At 45.2% G+C, this 26,633-nt stretch overlaps 1 protein-coding gene across 2 annotated transcripts in view; it reads right to left on the bottom strand.

Annotated features, from left to right (window-relative positions):
• The window catches only part of KIAA1462 (KIAA1462 ortholog), a 60,399-nt gene extending 34,196 nt beyond the window's left edge, over nucleotides 1-26,203 (bottom strand). Inside the window, exon 1 of one of the 2 annotated variants that reach the window (XM_017820266.1) lies at nucleotides 26,009-26,203. The gene's annotated coding sequence lies outside the window, so the exon portion shown is untranslated. The remainder of the gene's footprint in view (nucleotides 1-26,008) is intronic. The other variant, XM_017820264.1, reaches the window with a different exon arrangement.
• Nucleotides 26,204-26,633: the final 430 nt, after the last annotated feature.

Here is a 26,633-nt window from a genome sequence, read left to right on the forward strand (position 1 = left end):
TATGCATAAACAATTATCTGGAAGATGGCAAAAGGATCCTTACTTATTTACACTGATACATCTGGGCTGTGAAAATCACTGCTGCAAGATGTAACTGAAGCCCTGAGGTTTATTAGGAACAAACAAAAATATATACTGATGGCAGAAGAGCATGTTACCCCCTTCCCTCAGCCGAAGTCACTGCCCTATAGAGAGGCACAGCAGTGCTGAGGGACCTGTGGGCAGCCAGACAAAGGCATGCAGCAGGAGGGGCAGTTGGATCTGTGGCTCTAGCCTGTGGGCCAGCTATTGGCATGGTAGTCCTCCTGCTTACCTTCAGAAGGCAGGAGATAAATGCCTTTGAGTGACTGTCCTTCTCCCAGCACTTGCTGTGCTTTGAGCAGAATGGCTTTGGGTACCACTCATGATGGAGCCTCTGCAGCAAGCCCTTCCCTGGGGAGCGCAGGTTCACACTGGGGAAGGGAGGACATCCCTGAAATAGTATGTTTTAATACACAATAAAAAGGCTCTTTTTATTAATGCTTTGTGTCATAGTTCCATATTAGTTTCATAAGGACTGAATTAATAACTATTTAACTCACCAATTTCAGCATTTAGCTGTGGTAACGTAAATTTTAAAATCTTAGCTTTCAAAAGGCGGCACTGTCCTTTCTGACATACTGCCTCCCTCCTGTGGATCTATATAAGCTGCTTTTATGAGATAAAGGGGAGAAAGCTATCTATAGTAGGTTGTTTGGGTTTTTTCATAAAAGAAGTTGAGCACAGTAGCAAGGGCAGAGAGTGAAGAAAGGCTTGTTTGTAATGGGAGCACTCAAAAAGTTCAACAAGAGTTTGCAAGACCCCTTCATGTCAGTGCGTTCCCACAAACAGCCTCACCCGAAAAGCTGAAATTACAGTCTTTCTCAGTTACAGAAAAAAAAATGGGAGAATGACTTGTAATTTTTGAACCAGAAAAGCTATGTTTATCTTCCAAAGAACAGCCCCTTGAAGATGTGACTGTCATCCAGGGTTAAAGAGCAGGCAGAAAGCCCACAGATGGACGGGTCCTTGGCCACTCAACACCCAGCACCAGGCATCTGTCTCCTCAGGCGAGGGGATGCTCCTGTTATCTATCTAATATATAACAGAGTGTCGTGGCTTTCTGTATCCAAACACATCTTGACACTGGAGATTGCACAGATCCCAGAGCTCTGGAGGGAGGCCAGGGACGTGCACCCACCCCAAAGCAGCTCACCGCCACGGGAGCAGGCAGAGGCGGCATGGAGAATCGTTATCAGGGAGCAGTGACATGTCACGGCCGTCTCGAATGGGCCACGGGGTCAAAGGATTGTGACTCAAATCCATTCCTCATAGAAAAATCTTCTCCAAATGCCTGACTATACTATGAAATCACACAGGGAGTGTGCTGTTATCTGTGGGGGTGGTACAGACCCACCTCTGCTTCATGCGGGAAACCAAAAAATGAAAAATACAGCTGTGCAGAGCATCCCCGTCGTACAGAGTCACCTTGCCAAGCTGTTTTCCTTCCTTTCCACTCGCTGGTGGACAGGTTTACAGGAGTGAGTGGGGATATGTTTTAGCCCCACAGTAATAAACTTGCCTTGTGCATGCATATTTTAATCTTGAATTTAACTCTCATTTGCTCTCTTATTCTTTTACAGCAGGGTATGCACTTCTGCAGATGCTGATGTCATCCCTATTTCTTACCTGCTCTCCACTGGGATTGCTTTTTGAAGAGATAGGAGACACTTTTTTTGGAAAGTACTTTTACCAAGAAGTTACCAGAACAGCATTACAGAAACACAGTTTTGCTCAATAACTTTTTAAGTTACAGCAACTGTGCAAAGGATTGCAGCACCAACAGCAGAATCTCAGCCTGCACCTTAAAGGTTTGCAGGTCTGTAGGGACTGTATTTGGATTTGAAAGTCATTGACATCTATTAATTATCTTTTAGAAGTTGATACTGATACTACAAAGAAATCTTGCTTGGAAGGCAGAGAAGTTCAAACTCTCATACCAAAAAGCTTTCCTCGTCAAGCTGAATTCTTCCATTTCTCTCCTTCTGTACAGGATCAGAGAGAAAATGGAACCAAGCACCAAAATAATAGAAGATTTTTTATAATCAGAGCCTCATTCAGATTAATCAAAAGGCATCCATGTGTGTTTTACTAAGTGGTTTAGTTCTGTGATCACTTTCTGCACAATTTATACAGCCCCCAATTCACTAGAGGGCTTCTAGACTTATCAGTGGAATTTACACCTGTACCTCACTATATTTTCTGTACTTCAGAAACAGGCACCATTGAAGCCTTAATTTATCACATCCTTTCTTCCCCTGGCTCAAGCTTCACCCCTGATGTTTGGGCATATTGCAGCACTGTGATACAGAAGCATCATGCAGGTTCCCCTTAGGAGACAGGCTGTTTAAAAGACCAGGGTGCTGTGGGACATTTACACCACACACACTCTTTAATTGCATTGCCAGTGTGCCCAAACCCAGTCACTCCCACAGGCAAGTCGATATTCTGGGGGTCCCACACCCCTCTGTGTAGATGGAATGAAACCTCACAAGATTTCCCTTCATCTGACAAAGACCTGAACCTAGAAGGAGGTCCTTTGTACGAGCTCTTTTGGAGTGCTCTGGGAGAAAAGCAGCCAGCCAGCCTTCGAATGAATGGCTGTTTGAAAGGAGATTAAACCCTCCTCTGTACGTGCAACTTACAGCCAGGCAGACTACATCAGAGAAGTCAAGCTGCATCCACTCCAAGGAGAAAGTTAAAATAGAACTGAGCCTTCTTACTTCAGCTCTCCCTTTTGTTGTGCCCTGCAGGCAGCATTCACCTGAACATGTATCCTCCAAAGTCAGTACTTGCCTAAAGTGAAAAATGGCACACACAGCCATATCTTTTTATTCCCTTCATTTCTAGAAGAGCCTCTGTTCTCCTTCTATTTAACATAAACCTAGTGGTCATGAGCAGCACCACTAACCATGTAGGCACTTGACACATCTCAGAAGGGAAGATGAAGAGTGAGTTGCAAAGCTCATTGCATGGCTCAGGTCCTTATAAGTTGCCATATTCAATAATAGAGACAAACAATCCCTACAAAAATAACAATACTACTTTAAGAGGCTGTCCTCCTCTACCTGTCAAGAGCCACCTTCCTCTTTAACAGGGTCAGATGCATGGATAGTGGGAGCTGCACACCCATTTCAACACCAAGAACACCAAGTCATTGCTACTAGCCTGGATAGATTTCTGGACTTCACTAGGCTGATGGTTTTGCAGTGAAACCAGTGAGGAAAGTTCTGCTGAAGGGTGTTTCCTTGTACAAGTGATGAAGGAAACAGCTTGGGGCAATGACACCATAACCCAGTACAGCTGTTTCTGCAGTAATCATTTGTTCACATTCTAGGATGCATTAAAAGAGCAGCTTGGAGCATTTCTGTTGCTGCTTATCCTCTGACTGGGTTGTTGTTAATGCAACACTCACTCAATGAAGTATTTGGGATGAGGTCCAAAAAAGCACTTAGGTGCCTAAATCCAAGACAGGGATTCACAGCTGCCTAAGGACTTAGGTTCCCCCTTTCGTATGCCCCTTCCCTGTATCTCCTTAAAAACCTGGGCTTCTGCAATGGGTTGACTCCGGGTGCTGCCATCTTGACTGAGCTTGGCCACCAGAGCCTGCCTCCTGTGTCTTGGCCGTCCAGCCCTGGAGATGAGGTAGCTGTGTTTGGGATCGCTCAGACACTCTGTGGTTGTGCCCTGAGCTCTGCGTTCAGCAACCACAGCTGCTCTTGCTCAGACTGTGGCCGATGCTGGTCCTCCCCCTTGGTATAGCCACCATGGAGGAGGGTGGTGCTGACTGACTCTTCACAGCTAGAGAGTCATGAAGAGCACGGCACAAAGGTGACTTCATGCTGATGAGGGAAGAGGCTGCCACTAGCCTGGCTTGAGTACGTTTTCCCCCATGTAGCACTCTCCTTCTGCTCCCTAGCAGGGGTCCAGAATAAAGTGATTGACATATCCTTCACAGCAGATGGATGTTCTCTCTTCCACTGCCCTTGCTACTGATGGCCTGACAAGGAATGCTGAATTCAGGTCTGGCATCTCCTGCATGTGTGGAAGCTGGATGGGTCATGGCATGCCATGCTTAAATCCACTCATACTCCTACCTGTCAATAAATCTTTGCAAGAAAAACTTAAAGGCGTTCCTAACAAGGTATAAAATTCCTCCAATAACTTCTACTGTATTGCAGACCATAACTGTCCATGTGCCTCTTTCCTCAAGATAGAGCTCAAAAATGTAACTTCTGTAACTATTTTTAGTTACAGAAATCTAGTGATCAAACTCCAGTGACTTACAGGGAGTGAGAGAGAGCATAGTTGCTCTTCTACTGCAGCTTATTCACCCTGCTCCTGAAAAAGCAATTACTTCCAAGGAAGCGCGTGCAGCCTGACCATGTTTGGGTGCTCTGACAGACATCTTTTCAACCACATTCACGTGTCTTGCCATGAGACCATTAAGCTTTGCCAGGTCTCTCCTCTCATCTGGATAAAGCAGTTAGGGCTCTGTGTGACAGACACTTGCAGTTTTCAAATACATGTCTCAGGTAGGGCTCTACACGCGCAAGCTGTTTTCCTCATTAAGCCCTTCAGTTACTGCAGTTTACCTAATTCCAAGCTGGACTGTAAAAGGCTTGATCGATGTAACACATTCACTCCTGATGATGTCAGGGAGTCACTATACCCACCTAACAGATGAGCTGAGTTGATAGTCAGAAAATTTAGGATGACGAGCACGGTTTATCATGTTAAACCAGATGCCATCAGCACTCCTCAGTTCTGCAAAAATGCTCTAGTTCTTCATAAAGCTATTACTGAGACATGTAAGGAAAACATGAGATCTGAACCACTTCCTGCTCCAGCCTTCTGCCGTTGGCGCCTCTTCACACAATCAGGAGCAGAGCCCGATGTGGAGGCATGTTTCTGAAATGATTTCAGAGATGAGGTTTGATGTCTTTTCTGCCTACATGTGTCCTCAGCAGGAAAACTGCAGAACAGCAGAAGAGGGAAGATGAGGACTACTGTGGAACAGAAAGTGAATCTCCTGTAGATCTGTCCACGCACGTGTGTCTGGCTGGGCCCCATCCTGCAGCCAGGCTGTGATCCGTATCTCAAAGGGACCATGATTCCTTCTCAAATTATTGCTGCTGGCAGAGCAGCAGAGCTGGCAAGTGAGTTTTCAGGAATGTCTTTATCCTTCATGATCCATATGAAATAGGTCCAAGTAGTAATATTCTTGGAGAGCCAGAATCATAGCTTTTGCAAAGGTTGGGAACAGCAAAGCACACTATTAATAAAACAGTCACAGTGCTCTTGGTTTTGTTCTTTCTATAAGATAATTATAAGCAGAAGCTTTCTTTTGTCTGGTCAAAGTTTCTGCTGCTTCAAACTTAAAGCTGTCAGAGACAGCTGAGCAAGAGGGCTTCATTCAATGGACAGCAGTATCTGATCCAGCAAGTGCCATCAGTTTGCTTTGGTAATGTCAGTGGAAGAGTGAAGAGGAGAGTGTCTGAGGACCTACTCTCCCATCTGCTGTGAACACTATTGCAGTTCAGAGTAGCCCAACAATGGTGTCTTGGCTTAGAGAAAATAAAAGGATTTTTTTGGGGCTATGTACAAGCATATCCATCACTGTAGACAATGGTAAAAGCTAGAGTCGCATTAATGGTCATATTCTACTAATACTGACTTATTTTAAGGGGTACCATCAACAGGGAGAAATAAAGGACATACTCTCAAAGTAGTGGGAACCAGATACAAAAAAGAAGCTGCTCGTAAGGATCTTTTTTTATGCTCAGCCAAATGCTGTGAAAAAAAAGTGCCTTCTGGCATCATGAACCTGCTTAGGAGGGGAGATTTTGTTCCGATAGTCAATAATTTTCCGTGCACATTTTCAACAGGTAAGTCTCAACAGATACCATTAAGAATCAAAGCCTTGGTGCTCCAGAGGGCAAAGCACCCACCATCTCACCTCATTTGCAATTTAACAGGTTTATCATTTACACTAAGGTGTCTCTTTTAAAGGAAATCCCAGTGGAATTAACCAATACTAAATTTCAGGTGCAGGAGGAAAATGTGCAGCAGAGCATATATATGATAGAGACAGATATTTATGCTTGTGCCTGGCTATGCTGCAGAGGATATTGCTGGAAAGGGCAGCTTTTCTGCAAAGTTCTGTTAGATCCCCTCAGCAGGAAACAATTATCCGTAATACCAATTTCCCGCAGAATTTTGCAAATGCTTCCCTACAGGGATTTCACCTTTCATTGTTTCCCCTGCACAGCACAGAAAATCTGACTGCAGTGATACAAAATCAGATCTGAGTCATATTTTTTTTCCGCCTCTGGCAGCTGAAGGGAATAATATCATTTTTGACTAGAAGGAGATGGGCAAACAGGGTAGGGGCTGGTGACCTGAATACCAAGAGGACCTCCAGAGGTCCCTCCCCACTGCATCCATTTTGTGGTGTGATGCTCAAAAGGAGAGGGGTAGAGGACGCAGTGGTGGGGTCCCTGCCTTGGGGGCACTCATGCCTTGGCAGCAGCAGGAGTCCAAACCTAGGGATGCCAGGGCCCCAAAACATTCGTGGAAAGGAGCATTGTTGTAACCTGTGCCTGCCCAGAGGAGTCCCTTGCAATACCTGCCATTACCCCATGTGTTCTCTGAAGACCATGAAATCCCCATGGCAGTGCCCCTGACTTCTCTTTCAGCTGCGGTGTTGTGATGCTATGAAAAGGATTACAGCCATGGCAACCAGAAGTCACATTTTCAGCAGTTTTCTTCATTTTTCCTCTTTGTCCCTGACCCCTCTTCCAAAGCAAGGTATCTCACTGCACAGCTTCCTGACAGTGTGGGCACAGCCCTGCCTGTGCAAGCAGTCCTAGGCCAAACCCACGGCTCATAGAGGGGTTTGCCTTCTTCTCCCATGTTGGAAACAAACTCTGAGCTCAGCATGGGGTGCTCAGACTCCAAACTGGGCAGGATGTGCCCAGGGAAAGATGATGTGTGGGATTCACTGGGAGAGGGGGGGGCAAACAGAGCAGGAATCTCTCCTCAAGCAGTTCAGCATATTCAGAACTACTATATAGGAAGATTTCCTTGCATAATCCACTTTGTTCCACCTCTACAGATATTTTCAGAGAATGAAAAAAAAAACAAGGACTTTGGCTATGTGGTTAAGAATGCAGGTAGGATGAGCCCGGCATCACAAGACAGTCCATTTTTCTGTCCCCAGAACTGGAAACCCAGCAGCAGTGGGGCCTGGCCCACTGACTGACAGGTACAAGTAACTAGTTAGATGTTTTAACTGCACTTCCCAACAAGAGGAGGCTTGTGAGGTTGTGCTGTCTGTCCATCTGCACTGGGCAGCATGTGGCTCTGATGGCCACTGTCACCCAGTCCTGATGAGGGGGGTGTTTCAAGGCCATGAAATCCCCATGGGTTTGGGACATGTGATGAGTTGGGTCTGTCCCCAGCACCATCTGCCCTTTGCCCAGGTGAGTCCTGGCTGCTGGGAGGGCAGTGGGGCACACAAGGCAGTGCTGAGGCAGCTCAAAGGGCCGGACCCTGCAGGGACCTCACAGGCCCCCATAAGCCATTCCATCACTATTTGTCCCCATGCATCTCCATCTGTTTATTAACTCCATCCCAGATGACCTGACATTCAGGTAAACCAAATTTGATTTTCTGGCTGAGGGAGCCCTCAGATCTTTACCGTTTCCAAACAGATTGCATCAAGGAAAGCACATTGCCCTCTGAAGCCTGATCTGCAATGCCAGCAGCAGAAAGCACTGAGCGTGCCCAGCTGCTGGGTAGAGGAAACTCAGACCTTTGCGAAGCTCTGGCTGAGAAACAGGAAGGAGAAGGAGCACAGGAGCATCCCTGGGCTCAGCACTCATCCGGGGGTCTGATCTGGAGTGTCCCATAAAGGCCCATGTGTGGTCCAGGGTGCAGCTCCCCCCTGCATAGCAGGCATGGGGGGATGCTCACCCCTCTCCAAAATGCAGGTTGCACTAGAGTGATGTTGGTGTTGAGGTCCTGGGGCCACTAAGGTGAAATGATTCAGTAAGGCATGCAGGAAAGGCAGGAGGTACCCAGCTTTTGGGGGTACAAAAGAGATGGACAAACGAGATGAAAAAAACCCAAATATAAAGAACACCATTTGATATTTTTTGAATTGTTATGTACTTGGTACCAGAGCTGGACAAAAGACATTCAAATTTCTTAAGGTATTTTGTTTTTCAAAGATTGCAGACTTAATTTACAACTTTTTTAAATACACTGCAGAACACTTGTTCAAAAGCAACATTTTCATGCAACAATCGACTTTAAAAAAACAGTGACAAAATTTTAGTTTGGGAAAGAACATTTCTAAATCTCAAAAGCCTGAGTAGCTCTGCTCCCCACTGCAGATGCTTTCAGACTTGCCGAAAGCATGTGCATGTGTATATGGAACTGTGATTTGCTCTTCTTTGAGATGTCTTTGTTGTTGGCCTTGAAGCTGCAGAAGAGTTGCCTTGTTTCCAAGCAGAAGTGAATTCAAAGTATGCTGCTATTGTCCAGGAAGTGTGAGTACTACTCAGCTACTGTGGAGGCACACAAACTCACAGCACAGAAATTTAAAGCTATGGAGGAATTCTGCAGGGCTGTTAATATCATTTAATATTCTTTCCTGATCATTCATTTGTATTCATGGTCTTTTTACTTGATAGAATTCTCTAGCAGTCTTTAATAAAAAAATTCCTTTCCCACTTGAGATCTCAGATGAACAGGGTAAAAATGTAATTTGCATGATAGTCAAGGTCTCCTTCAAAGAAAGGGTAGGATCTGGATAAATTAGCCATAAGTTGGCAAGAGTGGGAATATCCATCAAAAGTTTGTCCTCTTAATTCCAGAGTCCAGGTGAACCCAAAGTGTTAGTTTTGTAGAAGCCAGGAGAGGTATAGTCAAAGGGAAGTTTGTTGCTGTGAGCTCTGTGCACCAGAAACCCTTGCTGAAGCAGGCACGGGAGAAATGAGAATAAACACTATCTCTCCCAGGCAGGAGGTGAAGTGATGCAGGAGGTGTAGTTGAGGGGGAGGGTGGGGCAGATCGTGATATTTGCAAACAGGTTTGATAGCCACTGAGGGAGGGGGCACATGGAGCTATGTCTGCCTGGGAGAGGGGGAGAAGCCAGTGGGCTTCCCTGGGAGCTGGTGAGCCTCTGCAGGCTGCAGCTCTCCAAGAGAAGATGCACCATCTTGCTCTTTCCTTCACTCTGCTGAAGTCTGGGAAGGGGTTGGTAGCACATTTATAGAGAATTTCTATTTTTCAGTCTCAGAGTTTAGTTGTTATTTTAATTTGAACATTTTTCATTCAGTTGTAGCATATCTGTGATGTCCCATGACATGCCGCAGCATTTGCAAAAATCAACAACAACCCGAGTCCTTTGTTGACTTGAAGCACTCCTGGTTATTTCTGAGTGCCATGGGAGAAGCAGGGATCCTAGCCTTCCTCCACAGCATGTCCTTAAGGAGGATGTAATTACTGAATTGGGTTTTCTGCTGGGCACACTCTGACTGACAGACTGGGCCAACCCACACTTCTCTCCCTCATTATAGTGGAAGCTTATCTGCCGGCAGTGCCAATAAAAATAAATCATCTGGTTGCCTTATGCTCTGTGTAGATGAAAACAGAGTCATCAATGGTCTTGTGTACTTCTACGCTAAGTTAACGCCCACTGCATTCTTTTTTTAAAATCAAATTTCAGGATTTTGAAGAGGCTACTATGTACTCAAGAGGAAGGGAGGGCCAAGGCTCAGTGTGTGCAAATGATGAGGTTACAATACAATCTTTGTTTGTTTATATAATGGTTTTTCAAATTACGTTTGCATGTATGAGTATAATGTTCTCATTGACTAGCGCAATGCACAATAGACCACCCACAATTTGGGAGGGTGCTACGAGTTTGTCCCTCTATGAGCAGGCACCATTTAGTTTTTCATCCCCATTCTGTCAGTATATCTTCAGCCTGGGCTTACTCATTCCTGCTAGATGAGTTGGAATCAGAAGTGGATAACATAATTTTCTGTGGTGGCCTCACATACAGTTAAAAGATGATTTCAAATTGAAAATCCTGAAAACCTGTAGAGTTGAGATCTGTACCACTGATCCAAAATTCAGCTTCGGCATTGCCCACTCATTCAGTGTGGGAGTAAATCAAAATTTATCCCTCTGAAGTCAGAGATTTACATAACTTTCAAGCAGGAATAAGTGAACATACCTCATCTGTCAAGGGGGAACCACCTAGCAGGTTAATTTTTTACAATATACTGGGGTCTCAGCTGCTTTGCAGTAGTTTTTTCATCATCCCTATTACCAGTCCCACTACAGTCATAAAAAAGTAAGTGTAAGCAGCCAAATACAATGCAGTTTGTGGAGGAATCACTCCCTCTCAGGTTGCATTGAGATAAAATTGCATAACTCAAAGCCACCAAAGGCACAACCCCTGGTTGCATTTCCATCTGGAACATACGTTCTTCCCCCTTCCCCCAGCGCTTGTAGAGGAGATGCTTGGACAGGTTGTTATTTATGTCAGCACAAACTGGTGGTACCAGGCATGTCTCTGCAGCGGTGAAGGAAAGTATTAACACCAGCATCGTTGTGCAGCATGTGTATGTGATGAGATAATAGACATCTGGCACTGAGTGGCTACTGGAGCTCTGTAAATCCCTTGGCGTGTGGTTTTGTGCAGAAAGCTACCTCCAGCACAGTATATGACTGTATAGTCTGGAAGAATAAACTGAAGATTTTGTTGGTCCTTACAAAGCACTGAGCTGTGTAACACTGCTTTTAGATCCCCAGCTTAGCACTTGTGCCCAGATGCCCTCAAGGGGCATCTGAAGAGGGCATCTGTTGCCTGAAGAGGGAGACAGGGAACTCTCAGGTGTCTATGGACTTGCTTTGAAATCCCTAAGATTTGCTTTGCTTTGCTTTGTCATATCCCAATATTTTAGCTGGACCAAGAAGCTCAGCATCTGCCCTTGTGATGTATGTCTCCCACCCAAGACCCTGCACATGATGTGTGCTGCCTGCACAAGTCTTCCTGCAGGAGAGCCCACAACCACACCCCAGACATCACCACCCCGTCCCACATCGCTGCCAGCAACCCACTGTCAAGGATGCTGGATGTGCTCACTGCTTTCTGGGCCTGACCAGATGTGAATGCCACGTCTCCCACTTCTGGGACAGGAGAGATGAGTGTTCAGGTCCTGTTCCAGGTGCAGGCTGTGCATTGCATCCAACTTCTGTTTAGGATAAGCCCCCTAAAACCCTGCATTATTAACTCAAGGTTAACATATAGTTATTCCAAATCAATAAGATTACAAATTCCTTTAATATTCACCACGACTGATAAGCCCAGGAGTAGGCGAATCCTCTGCAGGACGTAGAACATGTTCGATTCTGTGATGGGTCACTGCCAGCTCAAAATCCCTTGGGATGGGTGTGGGACCAAATTCAACTCTGTTGCACTGCCCTACAGCTAAACTGACTTCAGTTTGCATCCCCATGGATTTATGTGGTAAATTGGTGGGATATTTGATCTCTAGTACCAAGAATAGGAATGAAGTGTCTGATTCCAGTGCATGATATTCTGCAAATATCTATTGGAGTAGCCAGGTCTGAGTAAAAAAAAGAAATCAAATAGAGGGATGTGGAAAAATCTCTTTATGCCTATAAAAGGATCACTTCAAAACCACAGGATTTTGTATAGGAACCTTTTTCCTTAAATAGTAGAAACAGTCGCAGGGTGCATTCCATCAGCGTAAAAAATGGGGGTTAGAGGAGAGCCGCTGTGTGCAGCGGCGGTTTCCTCTCCTTCCTTCTCTTCCTTTCCTCCCCTGCCACATGTCTAACATGTCTTAGCTACAGAAACTGTGCTTGTAGAAAACATATCAACACTATAATTGCAATATATATATATATTTATACACATAGGTATAATCAAAGCCATATACATATATATGTATGTGCTATGTAGTTAAAGAGGAACTGTATGGTGGGATTCTTCTGCATTCTTCAGGAAACACCCTTCTGTTGCATTTTCCCACCTAGGTGAACAAAACTTGGCAGTGAATTTTGTTGGGTGTCTAAAATACCAGAGCAGGCTCCAACTGCAGGCTCACACATGCAGCCTCCTACTGCCACCACTGGCCAGAGGCAGGGGAATAAAACCCAGAGCTCTTCAGCAGTGGGCCAAATCCTGCCACAGAAACCCAGCTGACATCATGGGGACTAGATGAGTGGCTAATGGAGACAGCCGGATTTGTGTCAATCTTTTACTTTGGATGCAAAGCCGAGTCCCCTGGTCATCAGTGTGGGGTGGCTGGGGCTGCAGAGGGACCAGGTCTCCTCGAGGGTGAGCAGCCTTGGAGGGTGGCACTGGGCTTTGAGGTGCCCTGTATGTGTTGCCATGGGAAGGAACAGGAATGTGGGAATGACTCTCCCAGGGCATGGGACACAGGTGCATCTTGGGACAAAGGTCCTGTCACTGTACTTTCCAGCTCAGGGATCCCAGGCCAGCAGAGAACAGGAAGGGAGAGATTTCTGTGAATTGCGGGTTCATTGGCCCTTTTGAACAGGTTTGTCTGAGGGTGGGTTGGGGAAAGGAGTCAGAAGGTTTCCATCTTCAAACTGTAGCTAGGCTAAGTCGAGACTGACACCTTTCCTGGGAGCTGTTTAGAAACCAGGGTGGTGTTTTTAGTGCTTTATAAGAAGAGTCTTGTGTTCACATTACTGTGATGAAAATGTCATGCAAACAGACCCCAGGGACTCTGGCTGGCTTCAGTCCATCCTTCCACCACGTGCCTAGGTCAGTCCTTACAGATGTCTGGATAACCTGTTCTTAAAAATCCTTAATAACAGAACCTCCACAGTCTCCCGAGACAAAGTATGTCAGTGTTTTACTACACTTACTATTAGGAACATTTCTTAAATCTGTCTTAAATTTTTCTAAACTCCCTCCCAGCCAGACCCAGTACAGACTCTTACTGAAAATTTAACATGTGGCTGATATCTACAGCAGAGACAGAGGACAGTTTATTTATTTTCTTGTTGCTCAGCTTGTGAGCTTATGTGCTTGAAAGCAATTTTTTCTCCCTTTAGACATCTCTCTTTTAAAGAAACTCATTTTCTTTAGCCTACCTTTCCACTAATACCTGTTTAAACCTCTCTTGAGGAATAACATCTCCATCCATAAAAAAATCTTTAGGTGCAGTGTCACACGAGAAAGAGGAGCCAAACTGAGGGAAGGGAGATGTCTTACATACTGCATTTCTATTTATGTACTCCAAAATGGTGTTTGGGTTTTTTTGTTTGCTACAGTATGACATTATAGGTACTCAGGTAGCCCATGACCCATCACAATCTGCAGGCCCTTGGAGCCGACCAGCAGCCCAGGGCAGTCAGCCCCAGCCTGGCTCAGGGACACGGGGGAGAGGTGTGAATTCATCCCTCCCAAACTGCATCTTTGGGATTTTCAATCCTTATCTCCATTTTGTCATTCCTGCAGCCTACAGCCAGCATAAGACCTGCCATATTTGAAACAAGCTCATTGTTTCATTTTCCCCTTGCCCAAGCTGTCACTGAAGATGTTGGTTACTTCTGTTGTTAGTTCTGGGATGAAGGGAGACCCCCAGGGTCCATTCTAGGCACTCCCTTAAGTCAAACTAGGAAGTACTGATACCTTTCACATATAACTTTGAAATGGCTTTGCCCTTCCCATAACAGTTTCACTGCAACCCCACTTCTGCTGCTTGTTTGGGAAAGGGCTGACACTGCCGGAGTTGGTGGAAACCAGGAGGAAAGGATTCTAGGGTGAGAGTGCACCCACTCACTCCTGCTCCATGTACTGGTCTAGAAAAAAACTCCTGAACATTTTTTAATGTGACCTGGCAGGAGACCAGGGTAAATGGCATGTTCTTTTTCCAGTGCTTTAGCCCAAAATGTGTGTTTCAGAGGCTTAAAAGAACAGTCAGTCAATTAAATGTGATAAACGAGGCCATTTGTCACCAGCATTTTCATTTTTCTTTTAAAGTATAAAACGAGATAATGAGCAGGGCTTGAAGAAATCCTTTGTGGTGTTGGAAGCCAAGGTCACATGATATACAGAACGGATTTTCTGCCTCTCCCGTCATGAGAATGCGATCTGACAAATACTCCCCCTCATGACACAGAAATCAGAGACAATGTTAAGGGGGGGGAGAAAAATCACTAATGCTTGAAAAAACAGTGACACGTTGCAATGAAGATGGGAAAAGAAATGCACTTAGTTAAGGGCAAATCTACCCCCACTGCAAACTTCCTGTTGTAGGTGCTGGTCAATAGGAACAGCAGCACAGAGACAGTTCCATAGTACCTTCATCTTATAACAAAGCCTAAAGCTTTATCACCCTGGTTTCTAAACAGTCCCCAGGAAAGGTGTCAGTCTTGACTTAGCCTAGCTACAGTTTGAAGATGGAAACCTTCTGACTCCTTTCCCCAACCCTCCCTCAGAGTTACCAACACATCACCTATTCAGAAAGAAGACAGCAGAGTATGTATCCAGTGATTGATGGAAAAGATGGTTCATCCCTTGTCCCAATATGGGGGAAGGGACACAACTACAATGGGCTGTGTGAGCTGTGGGGTCCTGCACAGTACGGGAGTCCTGAGGCTTTGAGGCTCCAGGTGGTGGGAGGCTATTCCTCCTGGAATGTCCACAGGTACTTCCAGCATACTGAGACAGGTACTGTCTCACAGGTACTGAGACACCCCGTTCAGTGACAGCCACGTAAGCAATGCCGTTCAGATATATAGCCCATAAGAGCTGTGGCACTTATGGTGGTGTGGTGCAGGTGGCTGGAGACTAGAGCTGGATATGGACCCAGAGCTGGAGTTTTTCCAGCTCTTTTTTGAAAAATAGCACCTTTCTTTCTGGCAGATTCCCAGAATGTTTCCTTCTGCATACAGTCCTTTTCTATCATGTGTATCTAGGAATTGGGAAACATTTACTCCAACGTGTGAACCTTCTCTGCACCTATGGGACATGAACATATTGATGGCATTTTGCACTGGCCTCTGTGCCACCAGGCCAGTGTTACTTCTACAGCCTTTTCCCATCTCACCTCTGCATCTACACACTTGTGCTACCACAGTAAAAAATTACTCTTTTTTGGGTTTGGGGAGGTTTTAAACTTGTTTTCTCAATCAGTCGTCAGTTTATCCTGAATACATTGAGGCATGCCAGTAAATATGGTTGTGCACAAACAGGAACAGATATTTAAGGAGCTGAGAACCACTGACAGTTGGTCTCTACAACCTATGTTTTATTTATGTCTGTACTGTGCTGTCTTGGCATCATTTCATTTAGTCCTGGGATGAAACCCCTGTCTTTTTGCAAACATGGACAGCCTCACACATGCCTCTGACATTAAATAAGTGATACAAACACTGCAAGGAAACATATATTTTAAGACAACTACCCAGATGCACCAGCAACAGGAGGTGTTGAAGTAACTTGAAAGACTAAGAACTAAAATCTTATTAAAGAAAATGCAGGACAGGAGGTACCAGTCAGGTACCAAGGGAATAAACGCCAAGCATGCAGTTGAGCCAATGACTCAGCACCATGTTAACTTCAAGTCTGTGAGTCTTCACCTGATGGTGAATTTTGTGCCTGGCCTTCAGTGGGGCTCTGTGCAGAGGAGTGCCCTCCTCAGCACCTCAGCAACTCAACAGCAGTAGCCTACAGCCACCTTCACCTATGTGAATGTTTCCAATACTTGTAGTGGCTGCCACAGTTGGACTCAATGATCTTTGGGGGGCCCTTCCAACTCAGGATATTCTAGGATTCTATGATTCGCATTTGTGAGGTCTGTGCCTGAGGGATTTTTCAGATGAGGTATCAAACAACATGACTAGATCCTCTGCTGTATTAAACTGCTAGTAAGAGCAGTCTGTCTGTTCCTACCCCCAACTGGAAGCAGGCTCAGCCTCAGTTCATGAGTTGCCCTGGTTGTGGCTTGCTGAAAGGGTAGGATAATCCTGCTGAAGCCCTTGGTGGGCTGCCCGTTTCCTCTCCTTCCAACTCGCTTGCTTCCAAAACAAATTCCTATTGCAAAGACTCAGGTCCTTTCAACTCTGCATTCCTGCCTGTAACACGATCCCTTTGAAAAGGAGATGAACTGGTACAACTCAGTGAACTTGAAAAGAAAAAGATCCCAAATAATTGTTGGAAATGATTGGAAACAAATATCTCATAAAACAACATATTTCCAAGTGTTTCCGAAGCAGTTAGCTGTGCAATGGTCTATTTTCAAAAGCATGGAGACTTACCACAGGCAGGTAATGGAAGTATGGGAGTCGATGCAAACACTATTCCCTTTCTCATGCCCAAAGCCCGTGGGATGGCTGCCTGAAACAAGATGTTGTGTGAAGGTGCTGCCAGGATCCATTTCACCAACAGACTGGGACCCAACCCAGCAGCCTCTAGCTATGGCCCAAGGAATGAATGCTGGATCATTTCTGAAGAAGAAACTTGCTGGCATTCACTTTGTTTGGGTTAAGAGAGAAGGACATGGAGAAGGAGGGGGAGGGTCTGACTCCCTCAAGTTCAAATTTACAGCTTCAAGCAGGCAGTTCCTTTGCAAACACTTTCCATTGTTTTCTTCCTCCTGTTATCTCTATAGAAGGTTGAGCATCTTTAAAACTGCATTAGCCTCCCTTAGGGAGGCTTGTTTTCAGATCCCTTCTCAACCTGATTTGGAGCAGGGACATCAAAGGCAAGGCAAATCTGGTCTCCTGTTAACTTGGATCCATTTGGAGCTGGTCTGGGCAGTTCGAGCTTGCCATGATGTTCACAGTCTTTCGAAATATTTACTTATCTGACTGACAAGAGAGCTATTTCATAAGTTATGATGTCTCCAGTTTTGTGTAAACAATTTACAGTGCTGTGATTGATGCTGAATGCTGTTTGGAGAGAGGCAAGACTGATTGTATATACTAGGCTTTGGTTTGGAGAGCTCAGGCCCAGGACTGGACAGTATTCTACCTAATAAATAACAACAGTGCTGTTTCAGTGCTCACAAAGCCACACAAACATGGCTGAATTAAAGCAATGCTTCTTTGAGCAGACCTTTTGGCCATGCAAACATCTGAGACCCCTGCAGAGGTGCCTGGTACAGTGGTCGCAGTTCCCGATTCTGCTTTTGACCCATGCCCAAGCTGTCCACAACTCTCCAGCACTTACTGAGCAGAAGGAAACAGCTGGTTTTGTGGGTAGGACAGCCAGCACAAATGTGGAGCATCACACTTCAAGCTCCCTCTCCAAATCTAGGAGGATGGAGGTTGGGAAGTGAGTATCACCATGTCAAGGAGGCACCTCCAGTCCTTACAACAGTACAGTGAAAGGAGTGGGCTTGCTTCTTCTGGCACAGCTTCAGGTCATGGTACATGAGTGGTTTCCTCAGTCTTGCATTTTTCAGTGTCTTACTGCAGGTCTCCAGGGGCTTCCATAAGGAGATGGGACTTCTGCTGCAGTGCTTTGAGTCACACCACCGAAGTCCCTCTTCTGGGTGAATACTTTCCATTACAGCTTTGTATGATCATGAGAGAAGCCTAATCCATGGCAAAAGAAGTATTCCCATCTCCAGTGGCATGACACAGGAGTATGATTGCCGTGGCTTATAGGTGCCTGCAGCCCAGCTGATGAAAAATAGCCGTAGACAAGTATAAGCCCGCATGAGATGCCAAAGCAGAAAAGAGAGGGTATAGACTAGTGTCAACTGAGAGGAAGTCAGAGTTTTTCATTCAGATCAAATTGCAAACAAGTTGTTTCAGTTCTGAACCATCAAAATGTTTTGCTTCTGGAATTAAGTGAACTGGACATGTCTGAAACAACAGTTGTAGGACTATGTAGTTCCCTCAAATTTTCTGCAATCTGACTTTCTGACCTGATTGTGAACAAAGGTATGACTTCCAGAAGTTCCCATGAAACGGAAATGCTGGGACCAGTGGCAATGCAAGGCAGAAGTTTGGAAGGAGAGGACGAAAGACCCCTTTCTTGCTCTAAGTAGCTGTTCAGATTGACTGGTACAGACAAGAAATTAAAAAAAAACCCTCACTTTATTCTGGAAATCCTCTTTCAGATACATTCACTCCAGATGCTGCGAATAAAGAATGGGAGGAAATTAAAAGGAGGGAATTGACCCTAACACTGACACAAGATGGCTGGTTGGATGCGAGCTGGATAAAGGCTTTATATACCCATGCAGAGAAAAATGTGCTTCCTCTGAACAGAGCAAAGTAATGAAGCATTGATTTGAAATTATTGAACTGTGATACTTCATCCATGTTTCTGACGGTGGCCTTGTCTAATGGAGAGAAAAGTACAAGGAGGTTTTTCCAGTTCAGACTGGAAAAAGGAAAATTGTGTCTGCGGCAAACATTCCACATATTGCATTCACTGTGGGAGGAAAGTAATACTCAATGTCCTCCTGATGTTCAAAACTGTTTCTGCAATCACCTTCAGCCACCAGAAAAGGCTGATTATCTCCCAGTTTCACCAGTACCATTCACTCTCAAAAGGCTATATCTTTTCATTTAGTCTGTTGAAATCTGCACTCAGAACAAGAAAGGTCTGAAGCAAAATGCAGCCTGCCTCTTCCTCGCAAGGGACCAGCCGAAGAGTGATGCACTTAGCAAAGCAAGCGCAGATTTAGGGGGGACCTAAGGGACGAATGGCATTGCCCTTGGTCTCCTTGGAGATATGCCTTGATGTAATTAATAATAAAAAATGGGGGCAAGAATAAAAATGATTCAGAGAAGCTTTGGTACTTCTCCCCAGTTTAGCTCCTGTGACTAAACCCACACAGAGCCTAGAATGAGGAGATGAGCCTATTATACCTAAATAGCAGCATAATGAATTATCTTCTTTGCACTTACTTTTGCTAGTGAGTAATCCAGTTTCTACCCAAACCCATGTTGGCTATGAAGATTTTGCCAGTAAAGATTAATCAAGATGCTGGAAGAATGTGGAATTAGAAATGCAGAAGGACCGTAGCTCTCCACCATTTGCTCTTAAACATTGATAATCTAGGGCAAACTTTCTAATAGATAACATTAATACAACCAACACTTTGGTGAAAGTCCATCTTTAGCTAAAACTAAATACAAAAAAATGGTCTGCTTAGTGAAGAGTTTGAATCCTCTCTTTTATGTACAATATAAAAATATATTTATTTTGGGTGATGAGTCCTTCTTAGATTTGCAGACTCCAATTGAATAGTGTAGAGCATGTTGTGTGTTTTATGTGTCTTTAGGGTCTTTTGCTCAGAAAATTCCCAGAACTGCAGGTTATGAAGTTATAATTTAAATGATATTGAAAGGTATCAGCAGCCTCAGCTTTCCCTCACTTTCCCAGGTCTTGCAAGCCACAGAGGGTTGGCATCACTGCGTTTCCAGCCTCAGCTGTTGTGTGTGGGTACCAGTAGGAAGAGATGGCTCTCAGAGCACCTGAAAAGGAGTATCTGTGTCTGAAAGAAGCCTATTCCTGAAAGTTAAAGAGTTGTTGAATTCACAGGACAGAAACAATATGACTGCTGAAACTCTGCCCTATGACTCTGGGAGCTGCTGGCATGATTTGAGGGCTGGGTTCCTCAGTCCTGTGGAGCAGGCAATGGCTTTCTGATCTGTAGCCCTGACAGAAGGAGGTGCTGGCCCACAGCACAGTGAGCAGGAAGAAAAGCAGTACAAATAAATTTTTAGAAAAGCATTTGGGGTCAATCTTGTAGAGCACTTTCTAAAGAGCTCAAGGGATGTTATTGTTTAAATAAATATTTAAGGGAGATTCCTCTCAGTTTAAACACAGTGAGCTGTAGCATGTGCAAAGCAGCAGTTTTGATTACGCATATGCAAGAGGCCAAAACAATCCATTACAAGCGAAGGTGTCAGAGGAGGAGAATACAATTTCCTTTGATTCTCTTTCTCTGAGACAGGTTCTTGACAACACCATTTCTGCCTAGTGCCCAGGTGCAGCAGGGATGCAAACCCTGGCAGTCCCAGCACTGGATGTGCTGTGTAAGTAAGCCATTCTGCATTTTTCTGATGAGATGGCTGGGGATGGAAGTGCAGGTTTAGCTCCGCAGGTTGCTGCAACCCAACATGCAGCAGTAGGACTGTGTGCCTAAGTAGAAGGGGAAAAAGGTGGGTATGGCTGGTCATGCATGACCCATCACATGTGTTGGACAGTCTTTGATGGACATACAATCATAGTCTTGGTGCTAGAGGGCTGCTCATTACAACAGAGGTTCACTTTAAAATCCTGCTTGATTTGGTTGAGGCTCGCGGATGGCAACTCAGATGAGTTTATTGTGTGTGGTGGCTACAGACTTGGAGTCACCTTGTGCCATGAGTTTGGTACAGCCAAAGCTTAGCGCCATGCACTGTCAGAGGTGGGATACAAGGAGGTGCTTCTTGCCCTTCAGGTAGACAATGCCAAGGGTGTGAACAGCCATCTGGTAGTAGCAGAAGAGAAAACAAAAGAAATTCACTGCTGAGGGGCAAGACATCTAAACAAAAGTGAAAGCATGCTAAAAGGCCACAAGCAGCTAAAAACCCTCAGTTAGCTTGTGGTTATTAGGAAGTGGTCTAGTGGTTAGGGTGCAGCACTCTCACAGCTGCGACCCGGGTTCGATTCCCAGCCCCCCGGGCAGATGGAGCTCATTAGCCCTGTGAGGCAATCCATCTAAGAGAAGGTCACTCTAAACAAACCTACGTTCTGAGACCCTCACTGCCACTGTCCAAGCTTGCTTGGCCCCGGCAGATGAACCTCAGGATTAAAGGGTGGGCTCAGTTCAGCGCACGCTGTGTCTCACCTAAAAAAATCCACTGCGCAGGCTTGAAGGGTTAATGACCTTTCCCAAATCTTCGCTCGCGAAGACTGGCCATTATTAGTAATCACTGTATGTCATAAGTCTCTTACATAGACTTGGATGATGGGATTCACAACAGTGTTATAAATGAATTGAATAAAAGGGACTTAGGGCAATTCACAACACTTGTCTCAGTGTGGCAAACCTGAGGGGTTTCCCCAATAGTTTTCAGCAGTGTAAAAGGCTGAAATGTTCATCCTCCTCACCCTGTGCTAGCCTTTTTTTCTTTTGTGAAAAAGGTAAGGCCTTTGCCTTATCAGAAGTGAGTTTTTCTTCCCTGATATGATTGCATATTCAATCCCCTTCTGCATTTGAGTTGAAAAACAACAGAGCACCAAAAAAAATCACATTTTCCAAAGTGTCCCTGAAATTGAAGGATTCTGTAAAGGTAATGCAACCCAGGTGATGTGTATTTCGTGGATGCATCTGAAGATATGGCAGATCCCCTGTGTGAAGTAGGACCATCCAGGGTGCAGATGAGGAGGATGTAGCGCTTTCAGATCTGTGTGAGAAACTTTATGCACAGACCTGTCTGCTTCATTCGTCTCATCAAAGTTGTAACAGCAACATCCTCCTGGATTTATTAGTTTTGTGACCACTTCCACAGTGACATCCCCCATAAGCATCTCTGGTCCTTTGACTGTCAGTCTCCACTCCACCCATCTGCATTCCTCCAGCATCAGAGGTTATGGGTATCCATTTTCTTCCATGACACTTGGAGTAGAAGCCCATGAGTATCCACCACTCCTTTTCATTTTCTGTTTCAGTTCTCCTGCAAATCCCTGCTTAAAACTCCTGTTTGTGACATCCTTGACAAAGGCAAGGCTGCTGGTGTGAAGCAAGTACTGCCTAACATGCTGGCCAGCACTGCCTCACAGCTTTTTAGAACTCCTTTCTCTCCCAGTAGCTGTCTGTAGGCAGCTCTGGTCTTCTCACATTGTCAGCTCCTGTTCTTCTGGTCTTTGTTTTTACACAGTCTTGCAGAGCTGAGTCCTGGTGTGTGCATGGGGCTCCAGGATAATGAAACTTAACTGCCTGTCTCTGTGGAAGGAGAGGCTGTTCAGGATGCTCCACAGTCTATAGTCATTCAAGAAGTGAAGGAAATCACCTTTCTTTGACACTTCAGCAGCAGCGGAAACAAGCAGACTGCAGATCCCTACCTTCCGATGTGGAAATCACGTCAAGAGGCACAATGAACACTGAGATTTCACCATCTGTCCCCAAATGTTGCATATGCATTGCATATAAAAATAGGCTATAAGAGTACAGTTATGACTGAAAAATCCATGAGGGAAGAGATGCCAGAATTAGGCCTCCTTTGTGGTATCTGTTATGATACGCTTATTACATGATCACACAGTGTTTTGTCAGAGGTCTCAACTTTATCCCATGGTACAGCATGGACTGTCTTCACTGGCAATGTTATTTAGAATTATTTTTTTTTCCTTAGAGTTCAGTGCGGTCCTAGGCTTTATTTTCTTCCCAAGTCCTCCTCTTAGTAAGAATTACTGATTTTCCCAACATTTGGGAATTACAATGACATATCTCCCTATAATATCTGAACGCTCTGGTACCTCCATTAAGGGTGTGGTGGTTCTTTAGCCACTTGAACAAAATGGAAACAGAGACAGGCATGTAAGCAAATATCTTGGTTGCACCAAGCATCAGTTTATCGGGGCTCTGCCTTGGTCACTCATCCCAGCTGTCCCCCACCACAGTGCTGAGCCTTCCCTGCAGCAAGACCCATGCCCACATCCACCCTTGCAGGCTTCATGGGTCCTACAGGCCAGTGCTTCAAGGTCATGAGCTGAGACCGAGGGATGACCAACAGACATAGCTGGGGCTGGGGCTGTGCAAAAGTGTTCAGCATCAGGCACACTGAACTTGCCCGAGGCAGAGCTTCCATCAGCTCCAATCATGGAAGTGGACATTTGGTAGCAGGGTCTTATGGCACTTGCAGATGCGTGGGCACACCGTGTAGCTACTGACTGCAGACTGGGGAAAGCCTCGGCAAGACCTGGTACAGAAGACCCTGCAGGGAGAGCAGGACTGAAGCCAATTCTGAGAGGTAACACTCATAGTCCGAAAAAGGGACCATGGGTAGAGCAGCTCAGGTTTCATGTTGAGCTCTGGCAGTGTCCAGACTCTCCCTATGGCTCACATCTTGACAACACACCTTCCTGCCCTGCTTCCAAGTCCCCTGACTCCTCACTTGTACTATGTGAAGTACCATCCCAGTCCCATGTGACCCCATCCCAGTCCCATGCAATCCTTCAGCTTTAGCAACCCAGTACCAGATGTTTGCTTAGCTCAGTGTCCCCAGAGTCCCTGTCTGCCTCCTGGCTGTGCCAGGAAAGAATCAGAGTGTATTGTTCCCTGCCTGCCTTTGCATTGACCAACACCTCTGCCCTGAGTAGCATTACATGGACAGCCCATCTTCATCCTGCTTCTAGAGCTGGGGATAGTTCTTGGACTGCAGAGAGGGGACACAGGTAGCCTGATCCCTGCAGATCTATGGGGAAGCAGCAGGATCAGCAGAAACTTGGTAGCACTGACTGCTTGCACAGGAGCACTGGGGTCAGCACTGGGCTGAGCTTGCTCATGTGAGAAGGAATCTCAGTGGATTTTGACTACTCAGCCCTAGCACGTCCCTAATAAGTTGCTATTTTTTCCCTTCAAAGGCTATCACTAAGCCAAATTGGAGGAGATTTGCAAAGTTAAAAAAAAAAATCACATTCCTAAGACAGAGCTGCCAAATTTCAGATCTTAGCTCCGAAGCGCAGAGGGATAAGAACTATCCAAGGAAAGAATCACCAGGTTCCCCCCTCCCGTTTCTTCCTTTCATTTTTTTCAAGTTGGACAACAATTCCTTTTTCCCTGTGCTCATTCTTGGAATGGACAAAATTGGCTGGACAGTTTTGGCAGAAATTTTCCAGAAAAGAACTTAGCCCAAGGCAGACAATCAAGTTGGAAGAACTCAGTCTAAACTGTTCAAGTCTGACAAAGTTATAAGCAGCAGCAAAGGCGGTCTTATAGCAGGACAGATATGAGTAACCTTTATCACAGGAGCCGCGTGCGATCCCACTGCTGACGCATTCGGAGTTATAATAGCTGATGATGCTGTTCCATTCAGGTGCATCTGATCACGATTCAGATATGTCACCAGTAAAAAACTGTTAACTCAGTCATCCCACTGAGTCTTCCCACACCCCTTCCTACTCAAGCAGCTCTTCCCAACTAACAACCGATCCTTCGAAAAACCACAGTTCCCTCGCCTCCAGTATTTGCGAGCAGGATATGTCAGCTTCAGCTTCTTGGATAGAGGCAGCTGATGCTAAAATGAGATTGCTCTCTGAACTAATGTATTCAAAATTAATAAAAGAAATAAAGCAACACACTCCTCTGGCATGTTCCCATGCATATTTTCCATAAAAGTTAGTTTTTCCACAAGAACAAGTTGTGAGTTTGTAGGGGTTTTGCACTGAATCTTGATATGGAGCTTAGAATTCTTGGCACTGCTTGGGACGTTAAAATGACATCAGCTCCACTTTCTATGTTGGAATTTTATAGTTCCTGCCTGACCGCATTTCTTTGTTCTGCACATATTCTCTCTCCTCCGAGCTGCCTCTCTGCCACAGCGTGCTCTTACATGAGTGTTGGGAAAAGCAGAGTGTTTGTATTCCTTATAGCCCTGCTTGTTCCTCCCTGTGCCGGGCACCCAAGTGATAAAGCTGCATTTCTCCCTTCAGGACAAAGCAGCACTGTTGGCTCAAGGGACGAGGGCACCTTTGCCAGCCAGAAGGCTTCCCCTCAGTGTGGCAGCTCTGTGCTGTGAGGGACCTGGTGTGCTAAGCAGAGTCCTCTTTTCTCTGGCTGAGCAGAGGAGTGGGGTGCCTGCTGCCAGGGTGACATGGCTGTGGGACAGCAGGGGCTAGGTGGGAGGACAGTGATTGCAGACAAGACAATGTGAAACCATCCTGTCTCACTCAAGGAAGGGTAAAGGGAGCTGAAAGTAGGGGAAGAGGAAAGGGAGCATCTCTGGGTGGGAAACAAGGCTTTCTCTAGCCCTGGAAAGGTAGCACCTGGAGCAGTGTTTGTTCAGTGCCTCAGTTCTCCCCCTGCCACTGTGCCCACACTGCCCCATGCCTTGGGGCAAGGAGGGGCAGCATTTTTTTAAAACAAGCAAAAATCTGAGTAATGGTGTTTCCATATTACCCAGCAGCTCGACCTGCTGTGTTTGAACACCATGGTGCAGGAGGACTGATTTGGTACTTGGGATCCCCTGTGAATCACAGCACAGGGCTGGGAGAGTTAACAGACTCTGGCACTGGGAGTACAGTTCCACAGGCATTAGCACAGACATCACGCTTGTTTCCTGGATTTCAAATAAAATAAGGATTCAAGGAAAAGATGATGCTTTTCTACATCCCCTATGACTTGGAAAGCAATAAGAGCAAATAAAGGCAGTTAATTATCTGGCACACCGCATCCAAACATTTCTGAAAGCACGGTTCTGCTGTTACTGTACGAGTCACGCTGGAGCAGCATTAGCATACACTCTGTAAACAGACTCAGTGCCATCCTCCAGCACAGCCTCAGCCTCCCGAAAGGGATTAGAGCAGCTGGACAAACCGAGGAGGGACTATACCTGGCAGTTAACAAAATGCCAGTTTTGCTTTAGGCTGGCTTGATTGCAATAGCACCTGGATTTGCTATTTCCTATGTTGCCTACATGCTCAGCCTCTCTAATGTGTGAGGAAAAATCACTGCTCTTTGCTTCTCTGTGCAAGATTTATCATTTCATCACTTCACTGTTATGTGGAAATAGCCAGACCAAAAGAACAGTTAAAGGTTGTGAAGCCATTTGCCAAACACTTCTTGCTTTATAACAGCAACATTTTTACAATTGCATTTGCAACAGCATTTTTGCAATCACATTTATAAGCTCCTTTACAAGCACATGCAACCATATACAGAATGAAGAAAATCTTTACCTTGCTTGCCCAGAGGAGAGAGCCTGGTTTCTTTTCATGGATCAGAAGTAGGGTGAAAAACAAACCCGAAAAAGACCCTTGAACAGACTCATCTGCTGAGAGTTGTTTAAATCCCAAGCCTGCTCCTGCTAGCAGCTCTAAGTTTGTGCTCTGAATAGAGGCTGTGTTATTTTAACCACAGGATTTCTAGTCATGGGGGAGGAGAGATGGATTAGGTACGTTTGCAATCTAATGCTTCACATTTACCTCAACAGAAATGAACTACTTTTAGCCTGATGTAAATAAGTACTGCTAAGATATAAATTTCAAGAGCCCACTAACCAATTATGCTTAAACTAACATGCTAAATAACTGTGGAAAATTCCAGAGGAATAAGATAACATACTTTTGTGTTCTTTCCTAAATAAAAGGCATGTGTGGAATTTCATGCTAGATACTGTGACAACTGAGGGGCAGCAGATGAACTGCACAAACTAACCTATGCAAGGTGCTATACCTCATAAAACAGTATTCCTAACACCTGTTAGCCTGGATTTCATCAGGCATCCCGGTAATATGGGTTTCCATGGCTTGTAAAAAGTACAGATATGAAGGATTTGAATCTAATATTTCAAAAGAGCAAATA

Source organism: Lepidothrix coronata, unplaced genomic scaffold (assembly GCF_001604755.1).
Source record: "Lepidothrix coronata isolate B3197 unplaced genomic scaffold, Lepidothrix_coronata-1.0 Scaffold80, whole genome shotgun sequence".
NCBI classification, from domain to species: Eukaryota; Metazoa; Chordata; class Aves; order Passeriformes; family Pipridae; genus Lepidothrix; species Lepidothrix coronata.